Below are 8,262 nucleotides of genomic sequence, written 5' to 3' on the forward strand. Positions count from 1 at the left end.
CGACAGGTAAGCATTGTATAGCACCTTCACATGAGTACGTGACCCGGCCTCCCTTATTGCACCCTCAACGAGCTGTGAAGCACCCAAATAGTCATACTCGTCCATGGGGGGAATGTATCCGGTGCACCCGCACTTGTGGTGCTACCGATGCACCGAATGCCATAGAATATTTTTAAAAATCTGAAAAAATACTAGCATGTTAACACAACATCAATGCATGGTGTCACCAAATTTTGTATACAAATATGAAATATTTTTTGAGATACAAAAATGACAAATTTGACATCAATGTGATAATGGGCCAAATCTAGAGCCCAAGTTATGTTATGCACTATTCAGCGTTGAATTTGTTGTTTTTATTTTTCGAGTTATGTTTCGAATTTTGACTTGAAATTTTATGACAACCTGCATTCATGTTGTGTGAGTGTGCTTAATTGTTTCAGATTCTTTTTGAATATCTTAAAAGCACAATGTGAGTTCGGTGCACCGGTAGCACCACAAGCTCCGGTGCACCAGATATTTGAATGTATCCGGTGCACCCGCACTTGTGATGCTACCGGTGCACCGAATGCCATAGAATATATTTTTAAATCTGAAAAAAAATCAAGCATGTTAACACAACATCAATGCATGGTGTCACCAAATTTTGTATAAAAATATGAAATATTTTTTGAGATACAAAAATGACAAATTTGACATCAATGTGATAATGGGCCAAATATAGAGCCCAAGTTATGTCATGCACTATTCAGCGTTGAATTTGTTATTTTTGTTTTTCGAGTTATGTTTTGAATTTTGACTTTAAATTTGTGACAACCTACATTCATGTTGTGTGAGTGTGCTTAATTTTTTCAGATTTTTTTGAATATTTTAAAAGCACAATATTTTCTCCATCCATGGGAGTGTATTGGGCGTGATCTCCGCTAGCTACAAATGAGAGCAGCTTCAGCGAGTGAGACATCGAACGGAAAGGAATTGAGCATGTCTTCTTTCTCTACCTTGCTCCCGTTCTACTCTGAATCATTTGCTCTCCGGTGGGTGCTCTCTACAAGCAACAAGCATCCCAAGGTGGCAGCTCTCCACAAGCTATATTTATATCCTCCACCTTCTATCCGATGACGTCGTGGGCTCATGGCCTCGGTCTGTGACACACCTCTCTCCACTCCCATCATTGTTTTGGTACCCACTAACACAGATATCTGCCCCTGCCTTTTAAGATCCATTTGCACCCGATGCCCTTAAAAGGAGCCCCTTTCCTTAATTCCACTCATTCCACACACATCCATACCATTCAAAATTATTGCCTTCAATACGACAGGAGTTTAACACCTATGGTTTTATAGTCTTCCTGATCCTATGTACCACGATGATGTTATCAAATACCTTGATGAATAATTTGTGCATGTGCTCGGACTCGTAGGGACAGGAGGAATGGGGAAGTTCACTATATCCATCCAACTTAGTATATCATGAATCAAAGAATGAAGATCTCTGAGCTAACGTGTAGAAGGTTGCTCTTTCTTCTTTCCCGGAAAGGAATTCTAAACGCAGTCTTGGCCCGCCATCATCTGGAAATGTATTGTTTGCAAGGTTTTGAATGGCTGTGCACAATCAATATTAAATTTATGTGATGCAAAACGACATTATCAAGTGAATATTTGTAAACAAGAATCCATTAACAATAATTTTATAGTATTTGTAAACAAGAATCTATTTTATAGGAGTATTATGTAAATAGTTGACATCATGGAAATTTTGTTAGCAAGTAAACCTCAACTATTTTTTTTTCAAGAAAACGCAAGAGAATTGTGTGTCTTTTTATTAAGCGAGGAAGAACCAAGTCGAAGTTGCACAATGTGCTGGCCTAGCCACAAGAAGGCACGCCAGTAGAAGCCGTCTTGGGGCGGGGGGCTATTCCTCGCCTATTCGGCAACCACGCACCATACATTCCATAAAGAGAGTTGAGCTCTAGTGTGACGCTCGACCTTGGCTGGCAAAGTGGATTGTTGCTCGAAGACCCTTCGGGCATACGGTCATGGTCCTCAGGTAGTTGATCGCACAACTTACAACCGTTAGGATGTTGCAAACTTGCAATTGTCGTCGAGCGAGACGATCCGCGATCCACAATCTTCTTGTACGGATAGCCAGCCAAGCGAAATTTTTGATGTCGAGTGGTGCCCATGAGCCCCAAATTTTCGTCACGCACGGCGCAACTTCCGTTCCAAAAACAGAGCCAGATATGCCCATCTTGCAGAGTATTTTCCATGCAAAGCAAGCCGCCAAGAGAAAGAGTCGGAATGTTCCTCCGGTCTCACCATTCGCAGGGTGCCCAGACGATGAGGTACCCGGCAACCGCCTCGACAGAAATCGGGCCGCTGATGCCCCCCTATTTAGGACAAACCGCAGAAGATGGACGGCCAATTCTTCCACCCCCTTGCCATTCATCCATTTGTCACGCCAGAACATATAATAACTCGCGATCGCCGAGAGAATACCGCAGTGCCGCCTGGAAAGTCAAGGTCCACGGCTCCGTCCCGCCGAAGAAGCAGAGCGTGACCGAGACCGAGAACCAATATACATGCATGTACACATCTGAGCTTTCCACATCAAGGGCTTCAATGGCTAGCAAATTCTATTTTGCAGGCACGTATCTTTCATATCAACGTCATGGTCCGCAGGTTCAACTAGCGCAGAGCGTCTGCGTCTGTGTTTAAGAAAAAACCCGGCTGGATCGTTTCTCAATAAGAGCAAGTTGCTGAAAGAAACTCTGGTACATGGTACTGCCACAAATCTTGGTCGACATGCCGATATGACCTGTGCGCAGCCTGCGTGTCACGACTTTGACCGCCACGCTAGCTCTTCTGTGTCTGTGTGTGATGGCGACTATACATAGCACGTCTAACGCGCTAACTCATTCAGTGTTTCTAATTTCTGCGCTGCCACGGACATGTGCACGACTTTGAGTCCGCATGAAATCCCTTATTGGTGGTGCACCGGCACGCAGTGTTTCTTTTCCCGGAGGAAAAAAAGCGAAGGGCGCTAAGTGATCTCCTTAGATCAGCTTAGATTTGATGTTTCGCCAAAACTTTGTTATTTCCCGCTAGTTAATTTGGTCTGCTAGTGGAGCAACAGGCAGGTATACCCACTACAAATTCCTCTACGTCAGTGCAGTGACAGATATGTTTCTTTTTTCTTAGACAGCAAGACAATATCTGATTATTTAAATTAATTTCTTCCAGAAAATATCTGAATTTGTCCACATATATAACTGGGTCGGCGGACTAGGATTCTTCTCTTGGATATCCGCCACGACCACCTTACAGAGTAAGAACGAAGAAACTTGAATCTTCCTCTCGTAAAGATCTTCGGCTAAGGGCAAAGATTTCCTAAGAGCAATTCCAACGGGGCGACCCATTTCGTCCACTGCCGTTCATAGCAATTCCAACGGGGCAACCTATTTCGTCCACTGCCGTTCGTTTGGGTCGGCGCGGACACAAAAGGCGGCCCAACGCGCCGAGCCAAATGGACGCGCATCCGCTTTTCGTCCGCGGCGACCCATTCCCAGCTCATTTTTGAGCCGGATTTGTGTCGGCGCGACGGACGCGCGTACGCTCGCCTTCTTCTCCCCGGGCCTGCTGGTCGGTGGCACATTCGTCTCCCTCCACCCCCCCAATCCAACAACAACCCTCGCCCGCCTCCTTCGTCGCCGACGCCGCGCCCATTTTGGCCGGCGACTCTGCAAGCTGCAGCCGCCTCCACATCCGCCCAGCAACGCCGCCACCGCCGTCTTGCCGACGGGGAGCCGACTGCTTCTCACCCCCGCTCCCCCCACCACACAGCCGCCCGCGACCAAGAAGCCGGCTCGTCACCCCGGCCAGATCCTCACCGGCACGCTCCTCGGACGCCGGCCCACTCGTCGGACACCGGCAGGGCAGCTAGCTGGTCCGTGCGCGCCACGACTCCCCTCGCCGGCCGTCTCCTTCGTCGACGCCCGCAGGCTGTTCGACAATTTGCCAAGGTACAAAATGGACTCTGCTGACGAGTTCTTTTTCCACAATTTTCTTTGTGACTCCGACAATTCGTCATCTGACAACGAGGAGGAGATATTGGCTGTCATGTTGGTCCATCACCACCTCAACAGCCAGCGGCCGTTGTTCCGTGGATCCATTCCGGGCCAGATTCCGGCATTGAATCGCAACCGAGAGAGCAGGCATTTCCTTCTTTGGAAGGACTACTTTGATACAACAAACCCGTTGTTCAAACATGAAAAATCCGCCGCCGTTTCCGTATGAGTAGGCATCTTTTCGACCGTATTAGAGAGGGGGTAGTCGGCATGATGACTCTTTCGAGTGCAAAGAGGATGCCGTCGGCAAGATTGGTTTCTCCTCTTATCAGAAATGCACTGCCACCATCCGAATGCTTGCATACGGAGTGCCCGGTGATCTCATTGACGAGTACGTCCGTATGAGCGAGTCTACATGCCTAGAGTCCATGTATAAGTTCTGCAAGGTTGTTATTGATGTGTTTGGCTCTGAGTACTTGAGAGAGCCGACAGCTGAAGATACAACCCGTTTGTTGGCGATGAATGCCAGTAGGGGCTTCCCAGGGATGCTTGGCAGCATAGACTGCATGCACTGGGAGTGGAAGAACTGTCCTTCTGCTTGGCAAGGGCAGTATAAGGGCCATGTCAGGGCTTGCACTGTCATACTAGAGGCCGTGGCATCTCAAGATCTCTGGATCTGGCATTCTTTCTTTGGCATGGCTGGATCACACAATGATATCAACGCGCTTCAGCGCTCGCCGGTGTTTGCTAGGCTTGCCGAAGGCAACAACCCACCGGTGAACTTTACTGTCAACGGTCACAACTACGACAAAGGATACTATCTGGGTGACGGTATCTATCCTCAATGGACCACTATTGTCAAGACAATACCCAACCCTGTCGGAGAGAAGAGGAAAAGATTTGCCCAAGAGCAAGAGAGTGCTAGGAAGGATGTCAAGCGTGCCTTTGGTGTTTTGCAATCTCGATGGGGCATCGCTCAGTATCCTGCTAATACCTGGAGCACGCAGAAACTGTGGGAGGTGATGACTGCTTGTGTGATCATGCACAATACGATCATAGAAAACGAGCGCCCGGAACGTTTGTACGATCAAGGGTTTCAGTTTCAGGGTGAGAATGTTGTGCCAGAGCATGGAGGAGCGGCAACGTTTGAACAGTTCACCCAATTTCATCATGACATGCGTGATTGGGAAACTCACGTGCAACTGCAAAATGATTTGGTTGAGCATATGTGGACTCATGTTGACAACCAATAGATATATCTTCTTTTATTCATTTGCAAAACTATGTGAAACATTTTTATTTGTATTCGGCTTGTAAACTATACTATTTTATTCGGTTTAAACTATGTTATTTGACAATATGTTTGAATGCAATTCATCAATGTAAAATAGGGCGGCCAGCCGGCCAAGCCGGCACATATGGGTCGGTGTGTTGGGCGCGCTGCCGATCCATATCGAAAACAGGGCGGACGCCGGGCGGGCGGCCGACTCAAACGGACAAAAAGCAGATGAAATCACCGTTCGTTTGGATCACCCATTGGAGTTGCTCTAATTGCCATGCATTAAAGCGTTGCCTGATGAGAAATATTTGTGAGGACAAGAACTGAGGCACTCAGGAACAATCCCGCTTCATCTTTTTTTGAAAGCACCAAAGCTTTATTACTCAACGGTGGTTGGGCATATCACCCAAAACACAAGCGCCCACATGGGAAGGTACATCAGACTCCCACTGCATACAGTGGTTAGGGACACACACACGTCCAAGATTAGCTAACTCATGAGCTACAGAATTGGCACTCCTCCTATAAACCAAGATCGAGAACTTAGAAAACCAAAGTTTTAGTTGGTATTTCATGTCTTCAATCACCGCTGCATAAGCCGAAGAGTCCACCTTCCCCAGATCCAGGGCTTCAACTACTAGTTGTGAATCGGTTTCAAACTGCACCCTGACCATGCCTAACTCTGCTGCCAAGTTTATTGCATGAGACATGGCTTGTGATTCAGCAGCGAAAGCATCGAACACATTCTCCTGCTCGTGCACAAAGCAGATGACCTTCTGGTGATCGCACCGCGACCCCCCAGCCAGCATGGTTCTGACTCGGTATGAACGAGCCGTCAACATTGATCTGATACTCACCGTTGATTGGGGGTCGCCACTTGTCAGGAGGAATCTTGGGTGCATTGGCCACAAAGATCTGCATGTAGTCGCTTACATTGCTTCTCTCCCTCCTAGCCAGCTCGTCGGCCGCTGTAGGCAGGTTCCCTTCTCATAGTTTATTCCTGTTGGTCCACCATAAGCACCAAAAGGTGAGCACTAGAAGGCGATTTTTTTATGTCCAGCCCCCATAAGAAATCCATGGTTGCATGCACAGATGTGATACGTTCAAGAGCAAGCCGCTCCCTCTCCATGGCTAACTCCCTCCATCCAGCCTTGACCATTTTGCACTTGAGGAATAGGTGAGCCCCGTCTTCATCTGCCTTACCACAAAATAGGCACTTCATGTCAGCAATGGGGATACCTCGTCGAGCCACATTAGTCCTGAGTGCAAGAGAATCATGCTTAACGCGCCAAGTGAACATCTGTATGGTTTTTGGGCAAGGGAGTTTCCATATCCGTTTCCACGAGTCATCCTCCACTCTATCAATCATCCCTGGATTCGTGTTGCTGCCACCCATGCCTCCTGTCCTCCTTGTTTCTTCTAGCTGGCCAAACAGTTTGTAAGCCGACTTGACTGAATGGATACCTTTACTATCGTAGTGCTAGGCAATAAAATCTTGAGCCCCCTCTCTCAACGGGATCTGGAGAATGTGTTTAACATCATCAGGCCAGAACGTATCCCTCACGAGCAACTCGTCCCACTGGCCAGTTAATGGATCAATTAGTTCACAGACTCTTTCCAGAAGATTAGGACCCCTAGCAGTAATAACTCGGCGTGACCAAGGCCTAGGTATCCATGGATCCGACCAGATGTTGACTTGGGTGCCGTCTCCTATTCTCCATATATATCCTTCCCAAAAAAGTTGGAGCCCGTGCAACAAGCTTCTCCAAGAGTAGGAGATGCCATCTCTCGGCACAGCCGCAATGATTTGATCGTTCGGGTAGTACCGAGCACGTAACAATTGCGCGCATAAGGAATCCGGGTGCTGAATGAGGCACAAAATTTGTCTGGACAGCATGGCGATGTTGAACCCATGCATATCCCGAAATCTGAGCCCTCCTTGGGCCTTTGGCAGCGTAAGTGTTTTCCAGCCGATCCAGTGGATGGTGCTCTCCTTATCTTGTTGACTCCAACAATAGTTTTCGAGCAACAAGCTGAGTTCTTCGCAGAAAGATTTTGGTAGATCGAAACACGACATGGCGAAAGTGGGTATAGCTTGGGCAACTGTAGTTACTAAGGTGTCCTTTCCAGTCTTTGCAATGAGCCGTTCCTTCCAACCATATACCCGCCCAGCCATCGCTCCCTTAACGAAAGCAAAAGCTTTCTTCCGTGATTTGCCCACATGAACTGGCAGCCCCAGGTATTTGTAATTCCATTCTTCACTTTGGATCTGCAACGAGTTTTTGACAGCATCAGGAACCCCATATGCAATATTTGGGCTGAACATCACGGCTGACTTCTCAAGATTTATGCACTGTCCCGAACAGGCCTCAAAGAGATCAAGCACCCTGCGCAGTTCCTGGGCCTCCTCCTACTTAGCTCTCAGAAGGAGGAGCGAGTCATCAGCGAAGAGCAAATGTGATACAACTGGAGCCCCCTGGCATACTCTGACACCACTGATCCTCCCTCTCGCCTCCGCGTCATGCAAGAGAGCCGAGAGGCCCACCGCACATATGACAAAAAAGATAGGGCGAGGCAGGGTCTCCTTGCCTTAAACCCCGGGATGGTGAAAACTGTTCGGTCAACTCGCCGTTCACTTTAATCTGGTATCGAACCGAAGAAACACATGACATGACCAGATCTATCCACCTAGTCCCGAAACCCAGTTTGGTTAACATAGCTCTGAGGAAATCCCATTCGACTCTATCATAAGCTTTACTCATATCCGCCTTGACAGCAGCAATTCCCTCTTTTCCTCTCTTCTTATTCAGGAGATAATGTGATAGTTCGTACGCCACTAGAACATTGTCTGTTATCATTCTCCCGGGGACAAAGGCGCTTTGGTTGGAAGAAATAATGTCTAGGAGAATAATTTTGAGGC

Source organism: Triticum dicoccoides, chromosome 7B (genome assembly GCF_002162155.2).
Source record: "Triticum dicoccoides isolate Atlit2015 ecotype Zavitan chromosome 7B, WEW_v2.0, whole genome shotgun sequence".
NCBI lineage: Eukaryota > Viridiplantae > Streptophyta > Magnoliopsida > Poales > Poaceae > Triticum > Triticum dicoccoides.